Here is a 17,632-nt window from a genome sequence, read left to right on the forward strand (position 1 = left end):
GATCAGTCTCGTTCTAAAAGTGGGATCGCCCTCCTTTCATGGAATTTCCTTCGAAAGATCTAACTAACTACCATAACATTTTACACAGAAGGATAAACCACAAGTCCATTTTCAGTGTATGGTTTAAAACAAAACAGATAAAACTATTTGCCAATAATTAAGGACAAAAGAAGGTGGAAATGAAGACAATGAATATGAAAGTTTTATGTCGGCAAAAAGCTCTACAGAGCTTATGTTTGTATTTATGTAACCCGACTTAAAATAAAATTTCTTATCTTATCTTATAACACTATAACATATTGGTATATATTCTGTATGTACAATATTGAATAATAATCATTCATGATATATATAGGCCTAATACAATATATTTGTATTACAATGTAGTATTACAATGTATATATATGTCTCTGATAATGATTAAGAAGTCAAGTTATCAACTGAGAGACTTTTATATGTATAAAGTATAGAGAGTCCCTGCCGAGGCTAACAATTGAATACACCAGACGCGCTTTTCTTCTACATGAAACTTAGATGAAAATAGTTATAAAGCTAAATAGTAGAGTCAATGAAGAGCAAAGAGAACCCAAAATTTCCAAAAAGTTTTGTCAAATATTGCCAGCTATTGAGCATGGTAACCTATGCCTGGGATAAGAAAATCCTTAGCATTTCGAAAATTCATACTTTTGTAAACTAATGATAATCATGTCAACACCGAAGTGCTGACTATTGGGCTTAAAATTGTGATCATGTGACTCTCGGGGACGAAACGTCCACCAGCAGTGACATCGGTGACCCAGTGGTGTACCAGTATTTAATAATTATTAAAGGTATCAAAGGTACCAAGCTTATAATTCAAACGCCAGATGGAATGCTACTCAATTGATTTCAAGTCCAATTCGTTCCAAGCAAATTCGTCCCAGATTTGTGAAAAAAAGTTTCATTTAAAGAAAGCTAGGACAATACTTCATATGAAAAAGACTCTTTTACACTGAGAAAGGACAGCATATTATGTGAAAAAGTGTCCACTTTCAATACCTACAAAATATATAGAACATAGCTTCATTTCTTTTTTTTTAGAATTAGCATGGGGATTTTGTCTCTATTAAAAAAAGGCATGTAAGCGGGAGTATTGTTTTTTTTAAATGTGATCATCGCCATGTGTATTTAAACATATAAAACTTATACAATAAAACAATACTCTCCCTTTTGTTATTTTATCAATAGTTGACTTGCAAAGTACATACAGTTCATCATTTTGAATTTTATAGTTGTATGCTTTTTCTCCTTTATAAGGAATTCAAGCCGTAACACTGCCAGACCACTAAAGGAAATGTAAGGGTACGAAAATTACATTCATTTTACAGTGTTTTCACCTACGTATATTCATGATCCAGACAAACATTCAACAGTTTCATTCTGTTTGTAATTTGTAGATATATAATAACTTAGTTAGGGTTCTTCCAATTTAATTTTGAGTCCATATTGAATGATAGAAAAATGTGTTTGAACCTGAGACTACTATAACACATCTGTCCTTGAACAGAGCTCCAAACGGTCCACGATTCTGTTATTAGGAGTACCGTAATTGCCACCATGCATAAATTTACATTATTAAAAATCAAATAGTAGATCTAGATGTTTCGATTTATTTCTTCAAATATTTAAAACAATTTGACATTAGCCCATGCCTACTGTATATTCAATTTTAAAGAAAATGAATGCTTGTAACATATATTTTTTTGTTCATATTTACAAGATGGATTTTTATGGACGTCACACTTTTCCGTACATTTTACTTTTTCCAGTGAATATTTCTTCTGTTGATATATAATATGAACGTTTTGTGTATATTTAAAAATATTAACCTATGTTGGAAAACTTTTTAATCTCTCAGAAATCTCTTAAGATTTCCACTGCTTTGTTTTCTAAATAGGTGCAATTTGGGTACTGTGACCATGATGACGTTACATAGACATCCTGATACTTTCGATAAACCATGCAGCAAAAGCTTTTGATAAGCTGATTCCTGAAACATGAAATCCTAATTCAATAAACTGTACCACTATGGAATAGAAGGGAAATTCAAAATGTAGATAATTCTAAGAAACCTATTTAGAAACATGCGTATGTAGATAAAATTTAAATGAGAACATACAGATGAGGTTTGTTTACTACAGAGAATACAGCAAATGGCGCAAAACTATCAACTTCGTTTTACAAATGCTATATAAAAAAAGTGATATGTAAAAAGTGGCATAGTAACAAGTGCATACTGCTGATAAACAAGCCACAGGAGCTACATATGTAGTTTTATGACACTCCCCCTATCATAGAAAATAATTTAGCAGATGTTAAAGTATTTTCATTGTTGTGTAGTAAGGGAGATAACCTGTGAATTCTTGGTAACAACTTAGATATAAATATGTTTAATAACACAGGGACTAAACAATTTAACTCACGGTTCGTTCAATCTATTGCGTTCTTTTTTTATTATTTCGTTCCATTTTATTAACACATGTGTGTATGACCTGTATATTTTCATTTGCAATTGTTGTATTTGATGACTGTCCAATGTCTGACTTAAATTTATATAATTATGTTGATTTTTTGTAGGCAAGAATAAAAAAGTACTGCTTACTTAAAAGATGCACAAAGGAATTCTGGATTTAGAACAGCACCACAGAAACAGGTACCGTCTGGTGAACATCAACACAAATACCTCTGAAGATGTATACTGTACCATACACAATGCGAAATGCATGAATGTAACAGAATTAACATTAAAAAAAATATGCCGTGATACTAGAACATATTGAACACAAGTGCAGGACTTAACAGGCAGTCACCTAGGTATTAAGAGAAGCGAACAAAATCGGGCAGATATCTCAGACATGTAGAAAAGGAACCGGTAGGTCAACACGTAATGTGTGCATTTTATGAGCTGGTTTGCAAGAATCCAGATGTTTTGAACCAGTGTTTAAACTATGGAGAACTTATGGAGAGTGCCAGAAACACGGGAACCATCAAGTGTGAAATGATACTGTTATCAGCCAAAACAATGACTGTGGTGTATAAATCCATAATATTGGGCCCTAATGAAGTCTACTAAGGAACACCTGGCGTAACTTCTTTTTTTGCACAAGAAAGTTTTTTCTAGTTCAACTATTTATGTTCGATTGAAAATAGATAAATTTGAATTCATAATTTATTAAAAGCTTTTGTGAAATCCATGTTTGGATCGACTTGTATATGTGTGCATCGTTCTGTTATGATTTTTATCATGGATTCACAAAATCTATTTGCTCTGAAATTGTGATGTAAGTCGTAAAGTATATTTTTCAATTTAAGATATTTCAAGATGTTGCTTGCAAGTATATGTGCTCTTGTAATCTGCAGGAAATACATGTAAGTGATATTGGTCCCATCATGTGTTTGTTCTCCTTTTAAAAACTGGTGTTATGTTTGGGCGATTCCGCTCATGAGGTACTATTTTGATATTAATTGTTATCAAAGGTACCAGGATTATAATTTAGATTAATTTGACGTTTGTAAAATTGAAGTAAGAGTGAGTGTATGCATGGTTTTTTTTTAGCTCTTTTCCACTTACGTTATGTTATTTGGTCCTGTTGCATAAGACTTAGATGTAAATGTTGACCTCAATTGTTCATTTACCGAGACATTTGCTGTTTCTAATGAATCTGTATCTAACGAACCGTTACTTCAGTTCTAATAAGTGTAATAACAGTGCTTTTGGGTCCTCAATGCTCTTCAACTGTGTACTTGTTTGACTTCTTAAATGTTTTGATGTGGTCGTCACTGATGAGTCTTATGTAGACGAAACGCGCGTCTGGCGTATTAAATTATAATCCTGGTACATTTGATAACTATCTTTAATTGATTGGTATAATGTATAAAAAGAGTATTTTTGTTGTTACCGCCAATGTTTTGTTGTGCTGTATTATTTCTATTTATTCTTGTCTTTCAGTTTTGCGTATGTGCTCTGTAATTATATGCCATTTGGGATTCTTTGTTGACATATTTGTTTGTTTTCAAAGAAATTAAAATCATAACATAATGTCGAAACCTGCATCCCAATTTTTTTTGGACATTTTTTATCTATTATTTTTTCACACATTGTTGTCAATATAATGGAACTTTATGCGTCTGTTTATTTCTCCATTTTCTACATAAAAAAAATGTCTGTACCAAGTTAGGAATATGACAGTTGGTACCGTTTCGTTTGATGTATCTACACTTTTGAAATTTACGTTTGATTAGTGTTTTCCGTTCGATATTTTTGTTATTTTACTTTTTGAAATGTGTTTTGACTGGAACGAAATTTATTTTATTTGGGTGGAATTTAAGATGTCAAGTACAAAGTTTACATGCATAAAAAAAATAGATAATAAACTGTGTGACGGGGAGGTAAAAAGTAAATAAAGACAACAGTGGTATGCCGGTGTTCAAAAGTCTTTAATCGGTTGAGAGAAAAAAAATCCGGGTTCCGAACTAAAACCGAGGAAAACACATCAATTATGAGAAAAAAAATCCGGGTTCCGAACTAAAACCGAGGAAAACACATCAATTATGAGAAGAAAACAAAGGAACAACAGGAGCACTGAAGTGCAACAAAAACAAACGCCAACATACATAGAAACAACTGCCATATTCCTGACTTGGTAAGGGTATTTTAAGGGGAAAAAAGAGAAAATGGTGGGATTAACATTGTTAAGTGACTAACAAAACCTCTTGCTATATGACAATGTTGAACAAATGTCGATAAAATGACAACACTAAACATGACAGAAACACAGCAAAAACATACACAAGAACATTCATCACAGATAAACGCGCAAACAAATAATATAATAGTCGACACAACATGCAAAATACAGAACAACAACGAGCATACTCCATCAACGACAAACAACACAGGATAAAAACAGTGACGCGCATACGTAACTAACATGCAAACTCGAACTAAATACAGTTATTTTCACAAAACTCGTCCAAAGAATTTTTGACATGACAATAGTGTTATTGGAAGTTAATTTCATAATTACTTGGACTACAACTATAAGACATAACAGATTATCCAACTGAAACCTAAGCAGAAACATCAAACATGAATACATGAATGTTTGAAGTAGAAAATATCGTGGTACGTCAAATAGCAATGCAAACTACCACTCGGTATAACAGTCATATTCGGAAATATGACCATGATGATATTGAGAGGCAATTTTATATTTATTAGATAGCAAACAATAAGACACAAAACAGGGACCAAAGATACCAAAAGGAACAGCGCCATGGCTAAAAATGAAAAACATAACACATTATTAAACCGAAACCATAACATAAACATTAAAAATAAATACATGAGTGTTGGATGTATAAAAATACCGAGACACGTCGTATAGCAATGCAAATCTACACTCGGTATAAGTCTTATTCGGGAAAAGTCACATTCGGTACTTTAATAGCAGGCAGACGAGATAGATGTTAAATCACAATTTGATACATGGCCAAAATGTCATTAGTTAGTTTTAAAAATTAAATGGCAATCCTTAAACTTGTAGAATATGAAAAACATTCAAAATCCATGATTGAAGCAAGGTGAAGGGCCAATTAATCGTCATGGAAAAGAGATCTTCAAATGCTCAATACGACTAATACGTAATATTATTGACTCACCATTAGTAGTTCATTTTAAACTGTATAACTCACAAAATCTAAAATGTAAACTATGCAGAAGTTCCAAAGTCAATGAAAATATAATGGAGTCTTTACTCCAAATAAACTCATCATATATACCAGGATTAAATTTTGTATTTACGCCAGACGCGCGTTTCGTATACAAAATACTTATCAGTGACACTGGAATCAAAAAAAGTTAAACGGGCAAAATAAAGTACGAAGTTGAAGAGCATTGATGACCAAAATTCCTAGAAGATTTACCAAATACAGCTATGATAATCTATTCCCGAGGTAGAAAAGTATTTGAAAAATTTAAAGTTTTGTAATCAATTTATAAAAATTACCATATCATTGGTAAATTATTTCAGCAAAAAGTGCCCACTACTAGGCTAGTGATACCCTCGGGGAATTAAAAATGACCAAAAAGTTTTGCAAAATACAGCTAAGGTAGTCTATTCCTGAGGTATAAAAGTCTTAGTATTTTAAAAATTGAAATGTTTAAAAACAGATAATTTATAAACATGGCCATATGAAAGATAGTTTAGGTCAGCACAGAGGGCTCACTACTGGGTTGGTGATACCCTCGGGGAATTAAAACTCCACCAGTAGTGGCATCGACCCAGTCACTGGCCAGTGGTTGTAAATAAACTCATCCTAGATATCATTTTGAATTTACGCTAGACGCGCTTTTCGTCTACAAAAGACTCAGCGGTGATACTCGAATCCAAAAAAGTTAAAAAGGCTAAATAAAGTACGAAGTTTTAAACCTTTGCCTTATCATAGATGCTATAATTCAACTTCATGTGCTTTTTTTTTATTTTTTTTATTGCTATTGGATTTTAAAGAGGTGATATAACGGCCGATTATTTTTAAAGAATAATAATTTTTAAAAAAAACCCACCAGTATTGAAATTGTGTAAGCTAGACACGCTTTCGTATCTAAAAACTCATCAGTGACTCTCCAACAAAGAAAAATGATGAAAGGCGAAATAAAGAAATAGAAGAGCACTGTGGACCCCTAATTCTGAAAGTTTTTGCCAAATACAGCTAAGGTAATCTACTGGTGGGGTAGAAAATTCTTAGTATTTTGAAAAATTCAAAGTTTGGAAACAGTTTATTTGTAATTATGATTATAACACTGATATTTCATGTCAACACAGAAGTGCTGACTACTGAACTGGTGATCAGGAAGAAAACCTCCACCAACAGTGACACCGACCAAGTGGTTGCAAATAAACTCATCATAAATACCAAGTATTCACTTTGTGTACGCAAGACGAGCGTTTTGTCTAAAAAGATGAATCAGAGACGCTCTCATAAAAATGTTCAAAAGGACAAATAAAGTACGAAACTTGGCAAGAAGAAAACAACAATTCGAAATGTTTCGCCAAATGCTGCATACACAGAGTTCAGTTCAGTTCGGTTTATGATTCATTTAACCTTTTTAATTGCAGCTTCAGCACCGCTCCCATGTACTTTTTAACGGTTTGAAACGTTTTGGCATTAAAAGTTTGTATGGAAATTGATGATCCACCCCTATAAAAGAGAAACTTAACGCCTGTGACATTTTTGTATTACTAAGGTCATCTTAACGATTGTTACTTTCGTCGATATCGTCGTTCTTGTCACGCATCAAATTAGCAACAACTGTTCGAAATGTAAAAACATCGCGATCGGCGTTGATACATTTGTTATCTTTAAACCAGAAATATTTTTGTAGATAAATTAGGCCGTAAATTATCTCGTTTGAATTATTCTACAATTCTCATTTCGGGGCCTTTTATAGCTGACTATGCAGTTTGGGATATGTTAATGTTGAAGACCGTACGGTGACCTAGAGTTGTTAATTTCTGTGTCATTTGGTCTCCTGTGGACAGTTGTCTCATTGGCAATCATACCATATCTTCTATTTTATATTGTAATAGTAGAGCAAGTTATCAATGTGTTTGAAACAACATATATGTACAAATGGAAAAAAAATGCTGAATATTGCCTTTCCGTTCTCTAACTCAACTTAATGTTCTTAAACGTATAGACAAAGCTAATTACCACAAAACTTAGATCTTGTACGGAAGCATCACTTTTATTGTTCTTCAGTTATGTCCAATTATAATGTTATAACTTATATGCAAGCGGGGGCATCACCTATGTCCCATGGACACATTCCCCATAATTTTTTTTAATTTTTATTTTATACTAGTACATTTATTGAATCTCTCTATGGTATACTTTGTCGAAATCAGTAGAAATGTCATTAGTTACGATACATATTCTATTTATTTTCATGGTATCGTTGCTTACATTTGTACTTTCTGATGATACCAAGTCGTTTTACCTGGCATATGCTTTGTACAGCTTTTCACTGGTGTTTTTAAAGTTAAGGTATAATATATAATCCGATACAACGAATAAATATTGATTTATAATAAACCTCACTGGAATCCAAATCGCAAAAAAATAACACCAAAAATACCCTATCCAGTTTTTAAAAAAATAAAGAGGCAACAAGATCATACACGTTTTTTTTATCATCGAGTTGTTGTTTTAAGATATATATATATATTTAACTCATATTAATGAAATGTTTTATACATTTTTAAGAATTATGCGGTAATTTATGGGTGTTGTCTTTATTATCGTTTTATTTTTAAAAATCGTTAGAAACGATAAATATACTATTTATAAAGGTCGATGACGCTTTCGTTGTTTACATTCACACTTTCTGCAAATACCAAGTCGTTTTGTCAGGAAAATGCTTTGTTCAGCAGATCGTTTTTTATTGTCAAAGTAGATAGGCCAATACAAAGAAAAAATATTGTTTATTATTGAGTTGTTTGTTCTATTTTATAAAATCATATTTCATTTGACATTATAGTAAAGTATATTTAAGGAAAGAAGAAGAAAGGGGTGGCTTTGTTTCTATGATTTCGAAAATCTATAGTTAAGTCATAAAGTGAAATACATGCATTTGGTTGAGTGGTTAAAATTGATCTAAATAAGAAAATTATGAAATAACTATTTACAAAATTGATTTTAAATCAAGTTTAAAGGTGAATATATATCTGACCATATAGTTTTAAGTAGCGCTTGTTACAGGGTATTTACATAAATAATTTGTATGTAAATATTTACTTAATTGTATTATATGTCTCTGATTGTATTGATTGTAGTTTTTATTGAAATAGGAGTCATAAGTAAATTGGTGTAGTGTGAGGTGATTACTTTAATATCAGGTGTGTATCATAGGATGATAATAACCAGTACAATGTACAAACAATATTTTTCATACTACAAATGTATTTAGTGATATTATGTGTGTTTTATGAAACTGAATAAGACAGTTGTTTTTAGATTTTAGTGATCATGAGATGTAATGCGTTTTATTAGTTTGATGTGAATGTCGAAGTGCTTTGACTTTTACAGTAACTGTAATGTACATATATGGACAGTTTAGTGCCTTTTAAATTATGAATAAACGTCTTAACGTTTTGATTTAACTGAACAGTCGCGGTGAGTCTATGGTGATACTTATTTTGTGGTGGATAATCCGGACAGTGTTGGTATTTAGTATACTGACCAGTGGAACAATTGAATCATAGGCGAAATAGACCTGATCACTAGTTTGAAATCTGCACCATTTGACCTCATACTATGTGACTATTGAACTGATGACGTCATCCACCAATAACTTTTGAGGCGTCAGCTATTTACTAATATTACGTTTAATTTTACGGGAACCATTGTGATGTACAGTAATATCGGACAAAACCAATAAGGTGTATACTACTGGTTTGTTAACTATATTCTTATTCTAATTTCATCTAACCGTTGCACACGGTTGCTTACAGTATACCGTCAGAGGATTTCCTTTACATAACTACAACAAGATTGGTAATCAAGATTCAGTTGAGTGAATAATATAAAGAAAAGGGTGCAACATTATTTATAAGCAGTGAATTTATGTTCCAGAACGCGTATCAAACATCATAATTATTAACTGCAGGATGAATACTAGTAATCGATGTAGTGAAACGACACCATATTATATTATAGTATTCAAAACCTGGTTTGCCTAAATACATGGGTCCTATGTATATCCATGAATTGTCGCTTGTTTTAATGATAAAATTCGTTCAGATTACGCAATACGACATTGGCTACTTTTTTCAAGATATAAAGTAACATTATTCTTACTTGGCTACATCGATCAAATACACCACCAACATGGTAATAAGGTTAGATATCGATGTCTTACGAGAAGAGGTAGATAAGGCGGTCCTAATGTTCGTCGATAAATACAAAGCAGAAATAATCTTGGTGCCATTAGTACTATGTTTAGGTATAGTTTTGAGTTCGTGTATAGGTAGTATATGTGCACATTTTCTTGTAAAGTTATGTACGCGATACTGTTGCAAGCGTCCAAAATACAAAAGAAGAAGAAGGCGTCGTCGAAGATATTCATTTAGACAATGTTCAAGCGATGATGAGGATGATGATGACACTGATGATGAGGATAATGATGGTGTTAATATATCACAACAGATAAATCAAAAATATAATTTAAAAAATATATATATACATTAATTGTGTAGTGTGTCTTTTTCTTCAATTATATATTTTATGATATCACACCAATTCATTCGTGGGGTTCATGTGTTCAGTGGTTAGTTTTCTATGTTGTGTTTTCTATCCTTTGTTTATCTGTTGGTCTTTTATTCATTTATCCATAGCGTTGATAATTTAATCTCGACTTCGAGCTGAACAATACAACATGTTTGGACTGTCTGTAACTGGTTATCTTTCAGATTACCAATTTGTCCGTTTTACTGACGTTGGCGACATCTCAGCGTTTATCAAAGACCATGCAACACGAACCCAAAAAACTGGGGATGATCCAATGTGATCCGGAAGGATGAGCAAATCGAACTCCACATATGGCACCCGTGGTGTTGCTCATGTTAGTACAAATCCATTAGATAGTCTGATCCGGTAGCTCACTTTCGTGAAAAGAGAACGGATTTTGTATCCTGTTATTCGAATGATCGTTCTACTCTGAATTCCTTTTTTTTTATAAACTTTTGTATTCTTGTCTTTCATTTTTGCTTATGTGCTTGGCTTTAAGCCTTTTTGTGTTTCTATGTAACATACTTGTTTGTGTTTACAGGTATAACGCAATGTTGATTGCTGTACCCCTATATTTGACATTTTTACCTATTATGTCTGTTTGTTTTGTTCACACATCGTTGGCAATATAATGAAATTTTGTATGCGACTGTCATAGAAGTTAGAGGTTTATCTAGCTATAAAACCAGGTTAAATCCACCATTTTCTACATAGGTAATTGTCTGCACCACGTCAGGAATAGAATATGACAGTTGTAATTCATTTGTTTGATGTGTTTGAGCTTTTGATTTTGTCATTTATTTACGGAATTTCCATTTGGATTTTCCTAAGAGTTCGGGGTTTTTTTCGGGGGGGGGGGGGGGGTACTTTTAATATGTCTCAGGGTGTTTCATCGTGTTACTAGCTAATTATTATTCGAGTAATTTACACTATATGCAAGTGATAGATATTGGTCAGTAGTTGCCATGATGATATTTGTCTCCTTTTGTTTAATACTTGTGAAACATATAGTATGATACATAAGTACATATACCTAAATTACATGTTTTTCGCGTCGTTTGACTGCAAGATTTTGAAAAATCACTGAAAAGTGTATCAAAATCAATCCAAATTCATATTATTTGTTCAATGCTGTAAAGAGTTTTTGTTCAATGTTGCACTGTATGTACTGTTAAAACTTTTTTTTTAATAATTGCAGTTAAAAAATGTATTAATTTATTTGCAGATAAATCAAATTAACGGCACTCCCTTAAACGATTTTGTGTAAACACTAACAGAAAACTTTTATTTGGTAAATTGAACACTTATACGATATGACAAAAATAAAGAGTCAATTTCATTGATTGTCGAAATACGCATCTGGTGCAGAAAAATTGATACAGTTTATATCCTACCTCCATGACAAATACGTTGTTGTCCCCGCAGATAAAGTCCCAAACAACATTGTTTTTGTGTGTAAAACTCATTACATTAACTGCTTGATAAACGAATTAGGTATTGACAATTCACTTGGAAACCCAACATATACCCTCACCACACTTACCAAAGAGGAAATCCTGGATAATCATAGGTCTGTTATATGTTCCTTTGGAATTTCAACCAAAGATGAAGAACTGGATCTTCCATCACTGTATTGGATACCTTAACTGCGTAAGTGTCTTTACAAACAACGGTATATTGCGGGGTCTTCCAAGTTTTCCACGAAACCTCTTTCTAAATTATTAACATCTATTTTATCAGCAATTAAAGACGGGCTTCAAAGTTATTGTGAAACTGCCTTTTCTAGAGGTGGCGTGAATCAGATGTGGATACTTAAAAATTCCAAGATCTTTTAGAGTACATACATACAATCTAACTCTCTTTCATCTGTGTAATAGTATTAAAACAATTGACTTTTCTACACTTTATACAAGTATTCCACATTCCAAATTAAAAGAAAAATTGAAAGAGTTGGTATTGCTTTGTTTCATAAAAGGGAATGGCCAACAAGTATCTTGTAGGAAGGGATAAATCCTACTTTGTAAAGAATCACTCTGATTCAAACAAAAAATTGTCTGACACTGTCATTATCAAGATGCTGATTGACAATATATTTGTTACGTTCGGATGACGTGTTTTTCAACAGACTATCGACATCCCAATGGGAATGAATTGTTCTCCTCTTTTTTCCAAATTATTTCTTTTTTATTATGAGGCTTACTTCATACAGGCACTTCTTATGAAGAAAGATAAGAAATTAGCAATATCCACGAACTCTACTTTCCGCTATTAAGAGTTATCAAAGGTACAAGGATTATAATTTAATACGTCAGACGCGCGATTCGTCTACATAAGACTCATCAGTGACGCTCATTTCAAAATAGTTGTAAAGCCAAAGAAATACAAAGTTGAAGAGCATTGAGGACCCAAAATTCCAAAACGTTGTGCCAAATACGGCTAAGGTAATCTGTTCATAGGATAAGAAAATCCTTAGTTTTTCGAAAAATTCAAAGTTTTGTAACAGGAAATTTATAAAAATGAACCACATAATTGATATTCATGTCAACACCGAAGTGCTGACTACTGGGCTAGAGATACCCTCGGGGACGAAACGTCCATCAGCAGTGGCATCGACCCATGATGTTCTTTCACTAAATAATTAAAAATTTGGAGACTATGTCGAACACATCTATCCTATTGAACTAGAGATAAAAGGATAAAACACATACAGTTAAGTCGGCCTCATATCTTGACTTAAATCGAGAAATTGTTAATGTTGGTCGATTGAAAACAAAACTTTACGACAAAAGAGATGATTTCAGCTTTCTAATTGTGAACTTTCCATTTCTAAGTAGCAACCTTCAAGCAGCACCTGCATACGGCCTATATATCTCCCAATTGATACGATATTCCCGTGATTGCATTTCCTATCATGACTTCCTTGATAGAGGGTTGTTGCTCACATGGTAGCTACTAAATCAAAAGTTCCAAATGGTGAAGTTGAAATCATCTCTCCTTAAATTTTACAGACACCATCACGAGTTGGTGCCACATGTTGAGCAGGATCTGCTTATCCTTCCGGAGCACCTGAGATCACCCCTAGTTTTTGGTGGGGTTCGTGTTGTTTATTCTTTAGTTTTCTATGTTGTGTCATGCGTACTATTGTTAGTCTGTTTGTCCTTTTCGTTTATAGACAAGCCGTTGTCAGATTATTTTGGATTTATGAGTTTGTCTGTTCCTCTGGCATTTTTCGTCCCTCTTTTATATTATTACTACCACTGGGTCGACGCCTCTACGGGTAGACTAAGTGTCCTGGAGGGTATTATCATCCAAGTAGCCAGTACTTCGGTACTTGCATGAAAATACAGATGTTGTGTTATTAATAATGCGTTTACAAAATTTCTGAAATCATTTAGAATAAAGGAATGTATCTCCCTCAAACAAAGCTCTGTTTCCTTGGTCGGCTTCGGCTATATTTGTTTGTCCCTTTTTGGATGATATCCCTTCATCCTTTTTTAAAATAAGCTTTGGACTTTTAAATATGTTGGCCTCTAGCATCACTGAATATACATGGATTGTTGAAATAGGCATCTGGTGCAGACAAATTGGTACCGTTTATGTTTCTAGTATTCATCGATGCATGTTTGTACAATTTCACATTCCGTAAATATATGTTTAATTATTTTCGCTTCGAAGTTCTTCTTGGTAAAAGGTACAGTTTGGATTGTCAATAACATTGATTCTATTCAAAAATTTAATTATATACCTTAAATAACCTGCTGGTTATTCTATATCGTAACCACTGCAGTTAGGTTTTTGGTGTAATAATGAAAGTTCATTTTCATCTGAACCCGAAGTTTTCTAAATAGATTACCTTAGTCGTATTTGGCTCTCAACGCTCTTCGACTTTGTACTTGATTTACTTTATAGCTATTTTGATATGAGCGTCACTGGTGAGTCTTACGTAGACGAAACGAGCGTTTGGCGTATTAAATTATAATCCTAATAACTATGTACACCGCTGGGCCGATGCCACTACTGGTGGACGTAAAAAAAATGAATTTTGAAAAACTAAAGATTCTCATCCCAGGCATAGATTACCGTAGCTGTATTTGGGTTCTCAATGTTCTTCAACTTTGTACTATTTTGGCTTTGTAACTATTATGATCCGAGCATCACTGGTGATTCTTGTGTAGACGAAACGCGCGTCTGATATATTAAATTATAATCCTGGTACCTGTGATAACTTTTCATTCCATATTTTTTCTGATCTGTTGAAACTTAATTAAATAGCAATAACGAAAAGAGTTGTCCAGCAATCTATTGTTGAGCGAAGGGCTATAAGATAAAATAAACAATGGATACCTATAGATTTACGATTACCAACTAATTTAAAAGAAACCATAACACAAACAAACAGACGGAGTACTGTACAGTTTGTGATTCGTTTTGCTTTCTAGTTACGCTGTTATCACTACTACCATAATATATCATTTTTAAATGTTCGATAGGTTTTGACATTAAAAAATTCTAAGGGAACTTGGTATGTGATCCGGAGAGCAAACGTGACGCACTGTTTTTTGTTGTTATACTAACCAAAGCCTTCTTCCCAAACGCTGCTTTCGTCGATATCGTTATTGATGCCACGCAACAAAGTGGAAACCAATGCCCGAAATATAAAAAAAAAAGAAATAAAAAAAATGACGTTCAGCCATTTTCACAGAAGAATTACAGAATTGTAATATTGGACGACGTTATCATTTGTCTTTTGAAACGACATCAGATCTCGTATACATCTGTTTCTTTCACCGACGCTGGCCATGCTTACATTCGTACTTTATGTAGATATCATGTCGATTAGTCTGGTAAGTTTGTAAAGCTGATCGTTGGTGTGGTATTTTTGTTGTCCATTTATATAGACCTATACAAAGAATGAATATTGTTTATTATCCTCATTGGCAATTGCATTGGAATCCAAATCGCACAAAACAACAACATAAGAAAACAATCACAAAAAAGTAAAGAACGTTTAACTGGGTTTTTATTGCTTCAATTGTTCATTTTGATTTAATCCCTGTGTGTAAATACTATTCTCACCCAACATAGTCCAGTATTGAAATTTTTTGTTATTGTAAAAGTTTTAAGTTTAAAGGGCGTCCTTCTTTCCTTTCTTTTGCATTGCTTTGATACTGTTTATTCTTTATGGTACTTTTCAATACATGGTTTGATTTTTGTTTGTTTAAATATTTACAATTTGTAATCAGTCTCGATAACAAAATGTAATTCATGCTACCTGATAAATGTGCTTCCGGCAGTTACTGATTAATTGAAATTTTATGATTGTTGGAATGGGCCTAAATTATAGGAACATATATAAGATAACGATAATCCGTTTATCCATGATGAAAGAAGAACGGGATTTTCATTCTTTTTCAAACTTAGAATATTTCAAAGTGCTCAAGCCTCAAATTTTTGGCTTTAATTAAAAATTCAATTCAATGACAGTGCAATGTTAATTATTAATGCATGACTACCTGTTAAGCACATTTCCGACTACAGTTACCGTCAAATTGGTTTAAAAAGTAAAATCACAAAAATACTGAACTCAGAGGAAAATCAATTTGGAAAGTCCATAATCACATGGCAAAATCAAAAAACAAAACGCATCAAAAACGAATGGACAAGAACTGTCATATTCCTGACTTGGTACAGGCATTTTCAAATGTAGAAAATGGTGGATTAAACCTGGTTCTATAGCGCTAACCCTCTCACTTTAATAACAGTCTCATCAAATTCCGTTACATTTACATGATGCGTTAAATAAACAGTCACAATCAATAAAATAGTCAAAATATGGGAACATCAGTCATCATCGTATAACAAATTAACAGGACACAACAACATCTACTATCTACGAACACATGGATTGATTTGAGTGTCTGACGTCAGAAAAATTATATACGTCACATAAATTTGTCGTTCAATGTGCATACAATAGTTATCAAAAGTACCTGGATTATAAACAATTTTAAATTTTACATAGGCAATGAGCGCAGACAGGGTTAAAAAATCAAAAGTATGTAAGAATAAATTACAGAAATCGAACTAGTCCAAAAGTTATACATAGAATTTATGAGAATCCAAAACTTTTAAAAGGAACAATTTAACAGGACACAAAAACCTATCCACGAACACATGGATCTACTTGAGTGTCCGACGTCAGAAAAATTATATACGTCACATAAATTTGTCGTTCAATGTGCATACAATTGTTATCAAAGGTACCAGGATTATAATTTAATACGCCAGACGCGCGTTTCGTCTACATAAGACTCATCAGTGACGCTCTACAAACAATTTTAAAATTTACATAGGCAATGTACGCATACAGGGTTAAAAAATCAAAAGTATGTAAGAATAAATTACAGAAATAGACCGAGATTCAAACTAGTCCAAAAATTATACATAGAATATATGAGAATCCAAAACTTTTTAAAGGGAACAATTTAACAGGACACAATAACATCTACTGTCTAAGAACACATGGATTGATTTGAGTGTCTGACGTTAGAAAAATTATATACGTCACATAAATTTGTTGTTCAATGTGCATACAAACAATTTTAAAATTTACATAGGCAATGTACGCATACAGGGTTAAAAAATCAAAAGTATGTAAGAATAAATTACAGAAACAGACCGAGATTCAAACTAGTTCAAAAGGTATACATAGAATTTATGAGAATCCAAAAATTGTCAATTCCACTACGTCATTGATTGATTTTGACGTTTGTGGTTCAACGTATACAAGTAATTCATAATAGAAATATATCATAATGACATATTATAGACAAATATCTTACTGACGGAATCTTTTAAAGTACAGAGTCACGTTATAAGCACAAAAGAAATACAAAGAGTCACATATACAAAACAAATCACCAAAAAATGAAAGCCAATACAAACACATTGACGAGATGTATAAGTACCGAGCCACGTCAAACGGATATCACATAAAACCATTCAACAGTAAAAGTAATCTTAATAATAGAACAAAAACAAATAAAAGAACAATAAAACATGTTGTTAAGATGATACACAACATCAGTACGCAGAATCTATACATCAAGACCATCGTGTATTATTTGAGAAGTTGATACGGAATATTTATCAACAAGGTCTTGGTACCTTCCGATGAACTTTTTTAGAAAAAGGACGAGACGTTCTTTGACATACCCCTGGTTCATCAACTTTCTACTCAGACACTGATGACGTTTTACAAAGTCTGAGTAGGAGCTGCAAGCTCTTGAATATCGAATAAGTTGGG

This window comes from Mytilus trossulus, chromosome 6, assembly GCF_036588685.1.
Source record: "Mytilus trossulus isolate FHL-02 chromosome 6, PNRI_Mtr1.1.1.hap1, whole genome shotgun sequence".
Classification (NCBI taxonomy): Eukaryota; Metazoa; Mollusca; class Bivalvia; order Mytilida; family Mytilidae; genus Mytilus; species Mytilus trossulus.